Raw genomic sequence first — 17696 nt, 5'->3', positions numbered from 1 at the left:
CTCCGTGAAAGCAAGATTCTTTTCAGAGCAGCAGCCTCCTTTAAGGCGGCGTCGCGCTCCTCCGTGACCCGCGCAGACACTGACTCTGCCGCCACCCGCATCCGACCCAGCTTCCTACAGCTCTCATGAACACGGGCAAGCTCTTTTTGCAGACCCTTCTGCTGCTTTTTTAAAGCAACATGTCTACGCACATGCCGCACCATCATATTGCACGCCTGAAGAGTGGTCTCACACACCCTGTTATTGATATAGGCGCGTGAGTACTCTTCCTCGCCAGATATCGCCTGAAAATGCAAAAACAAAAAATTAGCTGAAATACGCATTCAATATCTCACAAGAACCAACAACATAAATATACTTACACAAACCGCCATTGCTGCCTCTCGAAAGGCCAAGTATTCATCCTCCTCGATGAACGGCAACTTTCTCGGCGACTGTTCTGCCATCGTTCTTCTTCCAAAGAAACAACATCGTAATTACATTACTACACACAGACAAAACTGCACTCCATAAAAGAATACATCCTTCACAAATGACAAAAATCAACACTGCAGATATACTCACTTCACTCGTGCACCTTCACAAAATGTGAAACTGCTACACTAACAGCACCATTTATCCACATTAACCCGTAGCTTAACCCCTCCCACATTCCCCTCACAGACACTATTGGCTATCATTCAAGTACCACCGCTAAATCTCTCCAATAAAAACGAACAACTAAACCTTACTCCCTAATTTATGTCAAACTTTCATTGACCCATGTCTGACTACAAAATACAAAGGTTACAACATTTTAACCCTACAAAAATAACCTTTACACACTAAATCTTGTTAACAGTAAATTACATAAAAGCCAACACACAACTAAAAACCCATGTATGTACCTTAAACATTTATTCTTTGAAATCCTCCATCTATCTTCAGTTCCAATCCCTCAATGCTGCCCCGACACTAACAACTATTATACTTGTACAAATACATTAACCTAAATCACAATTGTATCATTACACAAAATGTACATTTGTATGTCATGCTGTCTTACAAGCAAGATTATAAAATAATCAGTGATCATCATGTTAAAATGCATGAGCAACAAACAACTGGCAGTCTAGCAAATACTTCAACAAATATTTATGACACAAACCATTCTTCATACATCCTTGTACATTAATTAACAACATAAATCAGCACAATCCAATTTCCCAAGAATTAATCCTTCAAAAAAAAACTCAAACCCACAGCAACTTTGGCTCCCAGCATATAAAAACAAGTCTGCAACACAACAGACATGCTGGAGCCAATACTTCACACTAAAATACACCTCACACAGTCACACAGACTACTCTAAATTGTTTCCCAACGACAACCTGCCTAGCCAATTGACCTACACAACTACAACCATTTCAAAGATCTTTTACCCACTGAACAGACAATAGTCCACACATAAAACCACCCATTTAACACAAAAGCAACCACTTGCCTTGAAACAACTTTCCAACAAAAGAACAGACACACCCTGCATCACTCATTTACATTTCTATCAATGACATCATCACCTACATCCTAAACCCTACATCTAATGAAAGTCACCAATGCTACACTTAAAACTTCTTCAACAAAACAACCATTACAACATTTAAATCACAACTTGACCTACTGATTATAAAAAATATACAATTCCCAACCCATTATCAAATTCAAACGCTACTCTACAATGCAGATAAATGAACACATTCTCATTCTGTAACGAACAAAACAATATACAATACGTTGTACACAAAAACTTAAATACTTATCATGGAGCATATCACAAACACAAACTTTATCATGGAGCAAACAGGAGATCACAACATTCACTTAAATACATAAATAAATAACACGTCTATCTACTAACGTCATCCTACAAAGTCCGCAGAAAAAGTTTGCAGGCGCGCACGGCCTGAACAGGCACGCGCGAACACACACAGGGAGCAGGAGGGGAGGGGCTGAAACCTGAGAACGAAGAGAGCCGCAGAAACACAGAGATCAGTGCCGCAGGTAAATCACAGGAAACAACTAGTCCTGCGCTCACCGCATACCGACTCTACGTCCGTCCTACAAACAAGTAAGTTGTTTAATAGTGTGTGATTAATTACTTACTATAACTTCATTTAATGTTGCGTAAATACGTTACTTCCTATGACTTATTTAATATTGTGTAATTACGTTACTTAATAGACATTACATAGCATGCTCCGCAAATCCTGCGCAGCCAACACGACACAATAGACAATTAGTGTGTTGTGTTATCGTTTAAAAGAACAGAAACGTTCCGCGATACAAACTTAAACCCAAACAAGACGCCTGAAACATTAAATGCACAGCAGCGGTTTATATTAACACTGTGGATAGCAACGTCACACAAAGTACAGTAAACCAACAAGCTATGTAGCATCTAATGCCATAGCATGCTAACATTCAGTCTCGCGAGACATACCGATACAACTTCACCCGCGACAACCACACTTACCCCCCCTCTGACTCCTCAGCTGCACAAACAACACATACTTTCTCAAACATACGTATTTAAATGCCCCCGCTAATAATTGAAAGCTATCGATAGACACCGGCAAGTGACGAACATACTCGATAATTAAGTACATAAAACTCCCCATGTTCATTTTATAAACAACTCTTTCACAAACAAACTTCAGGTCCAGCATCTCCTGCTTCCTGCTCCTGTAACATTTAATTGACTTATATATGAAAATACAAGTCTTACAAGTAACTAAACTTTCTAAATTCAACTTACTTTAGACAACAACTTTACATCAGAAAATATATATAGTATACAAAAGTAAAAGACTAAATACAATTATAACCAATGATAGACAACAAAAATGTACTTCAAACCACTTCAACAGTTACATATATCGTGATGTTATACTTCATATCAATCAAAATTCTACAAAGACATTTCGCTAAATGTATAATACATTTCATTTCTTGTTCCTCAAACATGTATTGTTCCTCAGAAACCAAGCATAAATATCACTGTATGAACTTCATCACTGTTAAATACTCTTCCACTATAACAAAATACAACCATTTAAAATGAGCTTACATGCATAACATATTCATCTGTACACAAATGTTGTAAATACTGCTTTTCCTAAACAGCCCATGTGGAGATGTGTAAAAAAGCCTATTGAACCCGCTGTCTAAAGTCATCATGAAGTGGATAACAAATATGTTTTTACATATAAAGGAAGGGGAAACAAAAGCACAGCAACCACCAGAGGGAGGCAGCGATCTATCAGCCACACATTAAGAAGTTGTGAATCTGACATACAATTCCACTCTGCTTTACACCAGATCAACAGTACTGCCACTTTTCATTCTTTTTTTTAATTCCCCTCATTTCAGCCTGCAGACAAGACAAAGGTAAGGAGGAAAAATGCCACACCCACATGCACCACACACAGCTGACAGTTGAACTCTGCCATAAACAATATAACTTCGGTGTTTCTTCTCTGATCTGCTCCAAACTTTCCACTATTCATAAGAGTTCCTTCCTGAACGCATCTGCACTTTGATATTCACTCACAGTCAGAGCGCCACTGTAATGTGAATTTTGGATGTTTGTACTTTATAATCAGAATATTTGTCAGGCTGACGCCATCCGCATATCCTCATCTGACTGTTATGCACTGACGAAAATGAATGTCTGTTTGTAGATAATATTAACATGAATGCCACATTGACATAAGATAATTTCAGGACTATGACGCCTGTGTTCTGTAAATCTTGACCTTGCCTGTACATCTTGTCTTTGTAAGATAGGACATAATTTGTCCTTTGGTCCCTCCTCCTTAAAACGGACACTGTTGTTGGACTCAGGGTCGTTCCTGCTGATTCTGATCCTTTGCATCGGAAGACAGGGGTGACCAGTCCCTCCACTGCAGATGAGAATACTTAGTGGAATAAAACATCGCAGAAAAAGCAGATCCTGGTTGTTGATCTTTATTGGGCAGATTCATTTTTCCACAACACCACCTACTGGCAACAGGAAATGTCATTGATTTTGTGACTTTCTCCAAGTTAGAGCCACACATGGCCTATTTTATAACTAATACCTCTCATTTCAGCTTGCAAGGAGGACACAGGGGGAGGAGGAGAGATGTCATGAAGGCATGGACATGTGTGTATGTGACAGACAGATGGCTTTGAATTGGGAGGGGATGAAACCTGAGAACGAAAAAAGCCGCAGAAACACACAAATCACTGCCGCAGAAATCACAGGAAACAGCTAGTCCTGCACTCACTGCTTACCGACTCTACGTCCGTCCTACAAACAAGTCAGTTGTTTCATATTGTGTGATTAATTACTTACTATAACTTCATTTAATCTTGCCTAAATACGTTACTTCCTATAACTTATTTAATATTGTGTAATTACATTACTTAATATACATTACTACATAGCCTGCTCCGCAAATCCTGCGGAGCCAACACAACAAAATAGACAATTAGTGTGTTGTCTTATCGTTTAAAAGAACGGAAACGTTCCGCCATACAAACTTCAACCCAAACAAGACGCCTGAAACATTAAATGCACAGCAGCGCTTTATATTAACACTGTCGATAGCAACGTCACACTAAGTACAGTAAACCAACAAGCTATGTAGCATCTAATGCCATAGCATGCTAACATTCAGTCTGGGGAGACATACCGATAAAACTTCACCCGCGACAACCACACTTACCCCCCCTCTGACTCCTCAGCTGCACAAACAACACATACTTTCTCAAACCTACGTATTAAAATGCCCCCGCTAATAATTGAAAAATATCGATAGACACCAACAACTGACCAAAATACTCGATAATTAAGTACATAAAACTCCCCATGTTCATTTTATAAACAACTCTTTCACAAACAAACTTCAGGTCCAGCATCTCCTGCTTCCTGCTCCTGTGACATTTAATTGAGTTATATATGAAAATACAAGTCTTACAAGTAACTAAACTTTCACAATTCAACTTACTTTAGACAACAACTTTACATCAGAAAATATATATAGTATAAAAAAGTCAATACAATAATAACCAATGATAGACAACAAAAATGTACTTCAAACCACTTCAACAGTTACATATATCTTCATGTTATACTTCATATCAATCATAATTCTTAAAAGACATTTTGCTAAATGAATAATACATTTCACATCTTGTTCCTCAGACATGCATTGTTCCACAGAAAGCAAGCATAAATATCACTGTATGAACTTTGTCACTGTTAAATACTCTTCCACTATAAGCCCAATGAAGTGGATAAAAAATATATTTTTAGACACGAGAGGAGAGTGATAAACGCACAGCCACCACCAGGGGGAGTCACAGATCTATCAGCAACAAATTCAGAAGTTGTGAATCTGACATGCAATTCCAGTCTAATTTACAACAGAACAACAGTCATGCCACTATTAATTCCTATTTTAGAAATCCTCTCATTTCAGCCTGCAGAGAGGACAAAGGTGAAGGAGGAAAAATGCCACGCCTCCATCCACCTCACACAGCTGTAAGTTGAACATTCACCTTCAACATCAAAACAATTATAACTTCAGTTATAACTTCTCTGATCTGCTCCAAACTTTACATACTTTATTACACATCCTTCCTGAATACATCTGCACTGTTTTATTCAATGACAGTCAGAACCCCATCTACAGTCAACTGGAAATGTCATTGATTTTGTGACTTTTTCCAACTAAAAGCCACACCTGATTTTCTTTTTAATAAATCTTATCATTTAAACTTGCAAACTGGACAAAACGGGAGGAGGAGAACTACACTATGGGATAAAGACAATATCAGGAAAGCATGGACATGTGCTATGCTCTGTAACTGAAATGTAGATTCACTTTGTATCACAGTAGATCAACAGTCATGACCATTTTCATTCCTTTATTTTCTACATTCCTCACATTTCAGCCTGTACAGAGGACACAGAGGGAGGAGGACAGTTGTCAGAAAAGCAGTGACACATGTGTAATTCTGTTACTGAAATGAACTTTCACTCTGAATCACAACAGATCATCAGTCATGAACAATTCAGAAACAAACTTCAGGTCCAGCATCTCCTGCTTCCTGAAAATACAAGATACACAAATGATTGAACATTCAAAATTCAACGAACTTTAAACAACAACTTTACATCAGAAAATATATATAGTAGAAAAAGGAAACACATAAATACAATAAAAAGCAATGATAGACAACAAAATTATACTTCAACCACTTCAACAGTTACATATATCTTCATGTTAATACTTCATATTAATCATAATTCTACAAGACATTTTGCTAAATATATAATACATTTCATATGCTGTCCCTCAGAAATGTATTGTTCCTCAGAGAGCAAGCATAAATATCACTGTATGCACTTTGTCACAGTTAAATACTCTACCACTATAACAAAATAAAACCCTTTAGGTAGAGCTTACATGCATAACATTTTCCTCTGTACATTAATACTGTAAACATCTACAAACAAGCATCTTTAACCCTTACTCTAAAGTCAACCCCCCTTTAGGTTAAACGTACACGCATGAAACTCTTTCCTAGATAGACCATGTGGAGATGTACCAAAAAGCCAATAGGACCCACCGCCTCAAGTCATGATAAAGTAGGTATAAAAAATGTTTTTAGCCACGTGTGTAAATCAGCCAGGTTTTCACTCAATCTTCACTCGGGGAGCATAGAGGGGAGAGACACAGGCGCACAGCGACCACCAGATGGAGACAGAGAGAGATCAATCAGTGACACATGGAGAACTGTGAATCTTACATGCAGCTGCAGTCTCATGCCTCACACCAGATCAACAGCCATGCCACTTTTAATTCCTTTTTTTAAATTCCTGTACTTTCAGCCTGGACACAAAGGGAGGAGGAGAGATGGCACACATCTCCACATGCATCTCACACAGCTGTCACTTGAACTCTGCCATAAACATAATAACTTCAGTCTTTCTTCTCTGATCTGCTCCAAACTTTGCACACTTGATTAGAGTTCCTTCCTGAACACATCTGCACTTTGATATTCACTCACAGTCGGAGCGCCACCTACTGGCCACAGGAAATGTCATTGATTTTGTGAATTTTTCCAAGTTAAATCCACACCTGATTTTTTTTACAACTAATCCCTCTCATTTCAGCTTGCAAGGAGGACACAGGGGGAGGAGGAGAGGTCACACTAGGGGGAGGAGGAGAGATGTCAGGAAGACATGAACATGTGTGTATGTGACAGACCGCCTCAAGTCATGATAAAGTAGGTAAAAACAATGTTTTTAGCCAAGTGTGTAAATCAGCCAGGTTTTCACTCAATCTTCACTCAGATAGCATAGAGGGGAGAGACACAGGCGCACAGCGACCACCAGATGGAGACAGAAAGAGATCACTCAGTGACACATAGAACACTGTGAATCTCACATGCAGCTCACACCAGATCAACAGCCATGCCACTTTTAATTCCTTTTTTTTAATTCCTCTAATTTCAGCCTGGACACAAAGGGAGGAGGAGAGATGGCACACATCTCCACATGCATCTCACACAGCTGTCACTTGAACTCTGCCATAAACATCTCTGCTCCAAACTTTTTACCCCTGATAAGAGTTCCTTCCTGAACACATCTGCACTTTCATATTCACTCACAGTCAGAGCGCCACCTACTGGCCACAGGAAATGTCATTGATTTTGTGAATTTTTCCAAGTTAAAGCCACACCTGATTTTTTTTATAACTAATTCCTCTCATTTCAGCTTGCACACAGAGAGGAGGAGAGATGCACACTTTACATGCATCTCATACAGCTGTCAGCTGAACTCTGTCATTAACATCCAAACTATTGTAGCTTCAGTGTTTGTTCTCTGATCTGCTCCAAACTTTGCACACTTGATTAGAGTTCCTTCCTGAACACATCTGCACTTTGACATTCACTCTGTCAGAGCGCCACCTACTGGTGACAGGAAATGTCATTGATTTAGTCCCTTTTTCCAAGTTAAAGCCACACCTGATTTTTTTTATAACTAATTCCTCTCATCTCACCTTGCAAGGAGGACACAGGGAGAGGAGGAGGAGAAGTCACACTCGGGGGAGGAGGAGAGATGTCAGGAAGGCATGAACACGTGTGTATGTGACAGACAGATGGCTTTGAATTCCAATCGCTTGTGTCTAAACTCGCGCCACGAGGAGGTGGCTGCTGCACAGGTAGGCGGCTGCCACGCGTGTGAATGCAGGCACTCCACGACCGCACGTGACAGACGGATGCCTTTCGGTGTCCATCGCTTGTGTCTCGACTTGCGCCAGGAGAGGCGGCCGCGCCAAGGGGCAGCGTCCACGACACTGCCCTGTGACCGCAGGCACTCCACGACCGCATATGAGCTCGGGCCCGTCACGATACTGCTCGCAGTTTTAATTATTATTTTTTCACGAGTTCGACCTGCGTTTTGGGGGACTTCGCCTGAAAAATAAATAACGCAAATTGGAGTGTCTATAGGGCCTGGCGAAAAATTTGAGAATTTGGCGTCTTCGCATTCACCCACGAAAAAGTTGCTCGCTAGCGCCACCTAGAGTGGAGAATCGCCAGCCCCGCCGCACCGTAACTCCGATTGACATGAAACTTTGCACACATGTGCAAACTTGTCTCCTCTACAAAAAATCCTCTTGGAGTACCAAAGTCCGCCTACCGAAATTTTCCGCCATCTTGGATTTTATGAAAAACAGGACGTTGCGCAGTTCTCGGACACCGTTGCTCCGATTTGGACGAAATTCGGTACGCATACTCTTTAGACCTAGCTATGGATATGGTCCGAAAAGGTTTTGAAAATATGTATTTAATCAGGAGATATCGGCCAATGAACATTAGAGGGTGTGGCTACCAAAATGCAATTAGCATAACTCTATAACCTTTGCCCCTAAAATTAAGAAACTCGAAACCTATGTTGCCATCGCTTGAAAAAACATGCATGTCAAGTTTCATCTAAATCGAGTCATATTTGCCACTTCCAGAAAATCCCAATTATTGCAGTGTTTGGTTGATTTTGGCTGTTTTTGGCCATTCACAGGGGTCACACAAAGTCAAAAAATCATTATACCGTTGATCCGATCGATACCAAAATTGGATATGTTGTTGGAAAGGCCTTACGGACAAAAAGTATGCCAAACATATCCATAATATTTAGGGGCGTGGCCACGGCGACGCCTTGACTGCGCTACTATTTTCATCCTTCGCCATTGGCATCAAAGCTGTTATAACTTCACCGTTTCTTCTCCGATCTGCTCCAAAATATTCATGCTTGTCAACAGTCACGTCCTGAACACAACTGCACTGCAATTTTAACTGACAGGTAGAGCGCCACCTAATGGCAAAATGAAATGTGACCGATTTTATGCCCATCTTCTCAGCAACAGCCCCCCCTCTAGGTAGGGCGTACACGCATGAAATATTTTTTCCTAGATAGCCCAAGTGGAGCTGTACAAAAAAGCCTCTTGGACCCACCGCCTCAAGTCATGATAAAGTAGGTAAAAAAAAAGTTTTTCGCCAAGTGTGTAAATCAGCCAGGTTTTCACTCAATCTTCACTCGGGGAGCATAGAGGGGAGAGACACAGGCGCACAGCGACCACCAGATGGAGTCAGAGATCTATCAGTGACACATGGAGATCTGTGAATCTCACATGCAGCTCAATCTGCCTCACACCAGATCAACAGCCATGCCACTTTTAATTCCTTTTTTTAAATTCCTCTCATTACAGCCTGGACACAAAGGGAGGAGGAGAGATGACACACATCTCCACATGCACCTCACACAGCTGTCAGTTGAACTCTGCCATAAACATAATAACTTCAGTGTTTCTTCTCTGATCTGCTCCAAACTTTGCACACTTGATTAGAGTTCCTTCCTGAACACATCTGCACTTTGATATTCACTCACAGTCAGAGCGCCACCTACTGGCCACAGGAAATGTCATTGATTTAGTCACTTTTCCCAAGTTAAAGCCACACCTGTTTTTTTTTTATAACTAATTCCTCTCATTTCAGCTTGCAAGGAGGACACAGGGGGAGGAGGAGAGGTCACACAGGGGGAGGAGGAGAGATGTCATGAAGGCAGAGACATGTGTGTGAGCTCTGTGACTGAAATGTAGTTTCACTTTGGATCACAGCAGATCAACAGCCATGCCACTTTTAATTCCTCTAATTTCAGCCTGGACACAAAGGGAGGAGGAGAGATGGCACACATCTCCACATGCATCTCACACAGCTGTCACTTGAACTCTGCCATAAACATAATAACTTTAGTGTTTCTTCTCTGATCTGCTCCAAACTTTGCACACTTGATTAGAGTTCCTTCCTGAACACTCTGCACTTTCATATTCACTCTGTCAGAGCGCCACCTACTGGTGACAGGAAATGTCATTGATTTAGTCACTTTTTCCAAGTTAAAGCCACACCTGATTTTTTTTACAACTAATTCCTCTCATTTCAGCTTGCAAGGAGGACACAGGGAGAGGAGGAGAGATGTCACACAGGGGGAGGAGGAGAGATGTCATGAAGGCAGAGACATGTGTGTGAGCTCTGTGACTGAAATGTAGTTTCACTTTGGATCACAGCAGATTAGAGTTCCTTCCTGAACACATCTGCACTTTGATATTCACTCACAGTCGGAGCGCCACATACTGGCCACAGGAAATGTCATTGATTTTGTGACTTTTTCCAAGTTAAAGCCACACCTGATTTTTTTTACAACTAATTCCTCTCATCTCACCTTGCAAGGAGGACACAGGGAGAGGAGGAGGAGAGGTCACACTAGGGGGAGGAGGAGAGATGTCAGGAAGGCATGAACATGTGTGTATGTGACAGACAGATGGCTTTAAATGTCAATCGCTTGTGTCTAAACTCGCGCCACGAGGAGGTGGCTGCTGCACAGGTAGGCGGCTGCCACGCGTGTGAATGCAGGCACTCCACGACCGCACGTGACAGACGGATGCCTTTCGGTGTCCATCGCTTGTGTCTCGACTTGCGCCAGGAGAGGCGGCCGCGCCAAGGGCAGCGTCCACGACACTGCCCTGTGACCGCAGGCACTCCACGACCGCATATAAGCTCGGGCCCGTCACGATACTGCTCGCAGTTTTAATTAGGGCCCGAGCGCCGACAACGTCGGGCTGCGAAGCCCTATTGTTATTCGAATGTTTATTATTATTATTTTATCACAAGTTCGACCTGCGTTTTGGGGGTGTTCGCCTGAAAAGAAACGAACGCAAATTGGAGTGTCTATAGGGTCTGGCGAAAAATTTGAGAATTTGGCGTCTTCGCATTCACCCACGAAAAAGTTGCTCGCTAGCGCCACCTAGAGTGGAGAATCGCCAGCCCCGCCACACCGTAACTCCGATTGACATGAAACTTTGCACACATGTGCAAACATGTCTCCTCTACAAAAAATCCTCTTGGAGTACCAAAGTCCGCCTAGAAAAATTTTCCGCCATCTTGGATTTTATGAAAAACGGGACGTTGCGCAGTTCTCGGACACCGTTGGTCCGATTTGGACGAAATTCGGTACGCATACTCTTTAGACCTAGCTATGGTTATGGTCCGAAAAGGTTTTGAAAATATGCATTTAATCAGGAGATATCAACCAATCAATATTTGAGGGTGTGGCTACCAAAATTCAATTAGCATAACTCTATAACCTTTGCCCCTAAAATTACGAAACTCCAAACCTATGTTGACATCGCTTGAAAGAACATGTATGTCAAGTTTCATCTAAATGGAGTCATATTTGCCACTTCCAAAAAATCCCAAATATTGCCAGTTATGCCTGTTTTTGCCTGTTTTTGGCCTTTCACAGGGGTCACGCTAAATCAAAAACTGATTATACCGTTGATCCGATCGATACCAAAATTGGATATGTTGTTGGAAAGGCCTTACGGACAAAAAGTATGCCAAACATATCCATAATATTTAGGGGCGTGGCCACGGCGACGCCTTGACTGTGCTACTATTTTCATCCTTCGCCATTGGCATCACAACTGTTATAACTTCACCGTTTCTTCTCCGATCTGCTCCAAAATATTCATGCTTGTCAACAGTCACGTCCTGAACACAACTGCACTGCAATTTTAACTGACAGGTAGAGCGCCACCTAATGGCAAAATGAAATGTGACCGATTTTATGCCCATCTTCTCAGCAACAGCCCCCCCTCTAGGTAGGGCGTACACGCATGAAATATTTTTTCCTAGATAGCCCAAGTGGAGCTGTACAAAAAAGCCTCTTGGACCCACCGCCTCAAGTCATGATAAAGTAGGTAAAAAAAATGTTTTTCGCCAAGTGTGTAAATCAGCCAGGTTTTCACTCAATCTTCACTCGGGGAGCATAGAGGGGAGAGACACAGGCGCACAGCGACCACCAGATGGAGTCAGAGATCTATCAGTGACACATGGAGATCTGTGAATCTCACATGCAGCTCAATCTGCCTCACAGCAGATCAACAGCCATGCCACTTTTAATTCCTTTTTTTAAATTCCTCTCATTTCAGCCTGGACACAGAGAGGAGGAGAGATGACACACTTTACATGCATCTCACACTGCTGTCAGCTGAACTCTGTCATTAACATCCAAACTATTGTAACTTCAGTGTTTGTTCTCTGATCTGCTCCAAACTTTGCACACTTGATTAGAGTTCCTTCCTGAACACATCTACACTTTCATATTCACTCACAGTCAGAGCGCCACCTACTGGCCACAGGAAATGTCATTGATTTTGTGAATTTTTCCAAGTTAAAGCCACACCTGATTTTTTTTATAACTAATTCCTCTCATTTCAGCCTGGACACAGAGAGGAGGAGAGATGCACACATCTCTACATGCATCTCATACAGCTGTCAGTTGAACTCTGTCATTAACATTATAACTTCAGTGTTTCTTCTCTGATCTGCTCCAAACTTTGCACACTTGATTTGAGTTCCTTCCTGAACACTCTGCACTTTCATATTCACTCTGTCAGAGCGCCACCTACTGGTGACAGGAAATGTCATTGATTTAGTCACTTTTTCCAAGTTAAAGCCACACCTGATTTTTTTTACAACTAATTCCTCTCATTTCAGCTTGCAAGGAGGACACAGGGAGAGGAGGAGAGATGTCACACAGGGGGAGGAGGAGAGATGTCATGAAGGCAGAGACATGTGTGTGAGCTCTGTGACTGAAATGTAGTTTCACTTTGGATCACAGCAGATTAGAGTTCCTTCCTGAACACATCTGCACTTTGATATTCACTCACAGTCGGAGCGCCACCTACTGGCCACAGGAAATGTCATTGATTTTGTGAATTTTTCCAAGTTAAAGCCACACCTGATTTTTTTTATAACTAATTCCTCTCATTTCAGCCTGGACACAGAGAGGAGGACAGATGACACACTTTACATGCATCTCATACAGCTGTCAGCTGAACTCTGTCATTAACATCCAAACTATTGTAACTTCAGTGTTTGTTCTCTGATCTGCTCCAAACTTTGCACACTTGATTAGAGTTCCTTCCTGAACACATCTGCACTTTGACATTCACTCTGTCAGAGCGCCACCTACTGGTGACAGGAAATGTCATTGATTTTGTGAATTTTTCCAAGTTAAAGCCACACCTGATTTTTTTTATAACTAATTCCTCTCATCTCACCTGGCAAGGAGGACACAGGGAGAGGAGGAGAGGTCACACTAGGGGGAGGAGGAGAGATGTCAGGAAGGCATGAACATGTGTGTATGTGACAGACAGATGGCTTTGAATGTCAATCGCTTGTGTCTAAACTCACGCCACGAGGAGGTGGCCGCTGCACAGGTAGGCGGCTGCCACGCGTGTGAATGCAGGCACTCCACGACCGCACGTGAGAGACAGATGCCATTCGGTGTCAATCGCTTCTTCTGGACTTGCGCCAGGAGAGGCGGCCGCGCCAAGGGCAGCGTCCACGACACTGCCCTGTGACCGCAGGCACTCCACGACCGCATATGAGCTCGGGCCCGTCAAGACACTGCTCGCAGTTTTAATTATTATTCTTACACATGTTCGAGCTGCGTTTTGGGGGTGTTCGCCTGAAAGGAAACGAACGCAAATTGGAGTGTCTATAGGGTCTGGCGAAAAATTTGACAATTTGGCGTCTTCGCATTCACCCACGAAAAAGTTGCTCGCTAGCGCCACCTAGAGTGGAGAATCGCCAGCCCCGCCGCACCGTAACTCCGATTGACATGAAACTTTGCACACATGTGCAAACCACTGTCCTCTACAAAAAATCCTCTTGGAGTACCAAAGTCCGCCTACCGAAATTTTCCGCCATCTTGGATTTTATGAAAAACAGGACGTTGCGCAGTTCTCGGACACCGTTGGTCCGATTTGGACCAAATTCGGTACGCATACTCTTTAGACCTAGCTATGGATATGGTCCGAAAAGGTTTTGAAAATTTGCATTTAATCAGGAGATATCGGCCAATGAACATTAGAGGGTGTGGCTACCAAAATGCAATTAGCATAACTCTATAACCTTTGCCCCTAAAATTACGAAACTCGAAACCTATGTTGACATCGCTTGAAAGAACATGTATGTCAAGTTTCATCTAAATGGAGTCATATTTGCCACTTCCAAAAAATCCCAAATATTGCCAGTTATGGCTGTTTTTGGCTGTTTTTGCCCATTCACAGGGGTCACACAAAGTCACAAAATCATTATACCGTTGATCTGATAGATACCAAAATTTGATATGTGGTTGGAAAGGCCTAAAGGACAAAAACCAAGTTAAAGATGCTCCAAAACTCTAGGGGCGTGGCCACGCCAACGCCATGACTGCGCTACTATTTTCATCCTTCGCCATTGGCATCACAACTGTTATAACTTCACCGTTTCTTCTCCGATCTGCTCCAAAATATTCATGCTTGTTAACAATCACGTCCTGAACACAACTGCACTGCAATTTTAACTCACAGGTAGAGCGCCACCTAATGGCAAAATGAAATGTGACCGATTTTATGCCCATCTTCTCAGCAACAGCCCCCCCTCTAGGTAGGCCGTACACGCATGAAACATTTTTTCCGAGATAGCCCAAGTGGAGCTGTACAAAAAAGCCTCTTGGACCCACCGCCTAAAGTCATGATAAAGTAGGTAAAAAAAATGTTTTTAGCCAAGTGTGCAAATCAGCCAGGTTTTCACTCAATCTTCACTCGGGGAGCATAGAGGGGAGAGACACAGGCGCACAGCGACCACCAGATGGAGTCAGAGATCTATCAGTGACACATGGAGAACTGTGAATCTTACATGCAGCTGCAGTGTCATGCCTCACACCAGATCAACAGCCATGCCACTTTTAATTCCTTTTTTTAAATTCCTGTACTTTCAGGCTGGACACAAAGGGAGGAGGAGAGATGGCACACATCTCCACATGCATCTCACACAGCTGTCACTTGAACTCTGCCATAAACATAATAACTTCAGTGTTTGTTCTCTGATCTGCTCCAAACTTTGCACACTTGATTAGAGTTCCTACCTGAACACATCTGCACTTTGATATTCACTCACAGTCAGAGCGCCACCTACTGGCCACAGGAAATGTCATTGATTTTGTGAATTTTTCCAAGTTAAAGCCACACCTGATTTTTTTTATAACTAATTCCTCTCATTTCAGCTTGCAAGGACGACACAGGGGGAGGAGGAGAGGTCACACTTCACATGCACCACACACAGCTGTCAGTTGAACTCTGCCATGAACATTATAACTTCAGTGTTTCTTCTCTGATCTGCTCCAAACTTTGCACACCTGATAAGAGTTCCTTCCTGAACACATCTGCACTGTGATATTCACTCACAGTCAGAGCGCCACCTACTGGTGACAGGAAATGTCATTGATTTAGTCATTTTTTCCAAGTTAAAGCCACACCTGATTTTTTTTATAACTAATTCCTCTCATTTCAGCCTGGAGACAGAGAGGAGGAGAGATGCACACTTTACATGCATCTCATACAGCTGTCAGCTGAACTCTGTCATTAACATCCAAACTATTGTAACTTCAGTGTTTGTTCTCTGATCTGCTCCAAACTTTGCACACTTGATTAGAGTTCCTTCCTGAACACATCTGCACTTTGACATTCACTCTGTCAGAGCGCCACCTACTGGTGACAGGAAATGTCATTGATTTTGTGCATTTTTCCAAGTTAAAGCCACACCTGATTCTTTTTATAAGTAATTCCTGTCATCTCACCTTGCAAGGAGGACACAGGGAGAGGAGGAGGAGAGGTCACACTAGGGGGAGGAGGAGAGATGTCAGGAAGGCATGAACATGTGTGTATGTGACAGACAGATGGCTTTAAATGTCAATCGCTTGTGTCTAAACTCGCGCCACGAGGAGGTGGCTGCTGCACAGGTAGGCGGCTGCCACGCGTGTGAACGCAGGCACTCCACGACCGCACGTGACAGACGGATGCCTTTTCGGTGTCCATCGCTTGTGTCTCGACTTGCGTCGGGAGAGGCGGCCGCGCCAAGGGCAGCGTCCACGACACTGCCCTGTGACCGCAGGCACTCCACGACCGCATATAAGCTCGGGCCCGTCACGATACTGCTCGCAGTTTTAATTAGGGCCCGAGCGCCGACAACGTCGGGCTGCGAAGCCCTATTGTTATTCGAATGTTTATTATTATTATTAGGGCCCGAGCGCCGACAACGTCGGGCTGCGAAGCCCTATTGTTATTCGAATGTTTTTTCTTCGAAGCCCTATTGTTATTCGAATGTTTTTTCTTCTTATTATTCTTTCACGCCTTCGCCCTACATTTTGGGGGCCTGAACATGAAAAAAAACTAACCAAAATTGGAGTGTCTATAGGCTCTGGCGAAAATAAGAGAATTTGGCGTTTTCGCATTCAACCACGAAAAAGTTGCTCGCTAGCGCCACCTAGAGTGGAGAATCGCCAGCCCCGCCGCACCGTAACTCCAATTGACATAAAACTTTGCACACATGTGCAAACAAGTGTCCCCTACAAAAAATCCTCTTGGAGTACCAAAGTCCGCCTACCGAAATTTTCCGCCATCTTGGATTTTATGAAAAAAAGGAAGTTGCGCAGTTCTCGGAAACCGTTGGTCCGATTTGGACGAAATTCGGTACGCATACTCTATAGACCTAGCTGGGGGGATGGTCCTAAAAGGTTTTGAAAATATGCATTTTATCAGAAGATATCGGCCAATGAACATTAGAGGGTGGGGCTACCAAAATGCAATTAGCATAACTCTATAACCTTTGCCCCCAAAATTACGAAACTCGAAACCTATGTTGCCATCGCTTGAAAGAACATGCATGTCAAGTTTCATCTAAATCGAGTCATATTTGCCACTTCCAGAAAATCCCAAATATTGCAGTTTTTGGGTGATTTTGGCTGTTTTTGGCCATTCACAGGGGTCACACAAAATCAAAAAATCATTATACCGTTGATCTGATAGATACCAAAATTTGATATGTGGTTGGAAAGGCCTAAAGGACAAAAAGTATGCCAAAGATGTCCAGAATATTTAGGGGCGTGGCCACAACGACGCCTTGACTGCGCTACTATTTTCATCCTTCGCCATTGGCATTAAAGCTGTTATAACTTCACCGTTTCTTCTCCGATCTGCTCCAAAATATTCATGCTTGTT

The 17696-nt window shown here is 42.5% G+C and overlaps 1 long non-coding RNA gene across 2 annotated transcripts; it reads left to right on the top strand.

Annotated features, from left to right (window-relative positions):
* The first annotated feature begins 2020 nt into the window (after nucleotides 1-2020).
* Nucleotides 2021-12774, top strand: LOC311010366. Of its 2 annotated transcripts, XR_014596779.1 has the most exons (5): nucleotides 2021-2107; nucleotides 3409-4340; nucleotides 5505-5566; nucleotides 7205-7262; nucleotides 12579-12774. It is a non-coding gene; the product is annotated as an uncharacterized lncRNA (long non-coding RNA). The 2 variants fall into 2 exon arrangements; XR_014596780.1 differs by lacking the exon at nucleotides 12579-12774 and having other exon boundaries at nucleotides 7205-8228.
* Nucleotides 12775-17696: the final 4922 nt, after the last annotated feature.

Source organism: Eutrigla gurnardus (genome assembly GCF_963514095.1).
Source record: "Eutrigla gurnardus genome assembly, contig: SCAFFOLD_110, whole genome shotgun sequence".
NCBI classification, from domain to species: Eukaryota; Metazoa; Chordata; class Actinopteri; order Perciformes; family Triglidae; genus Eutrigla; species Eutrigla gurnardus.
Note: the sequence above shows the minus strand (reverse complement) of the source record. Positions and strands in the feature narration are given on the sequence as shown.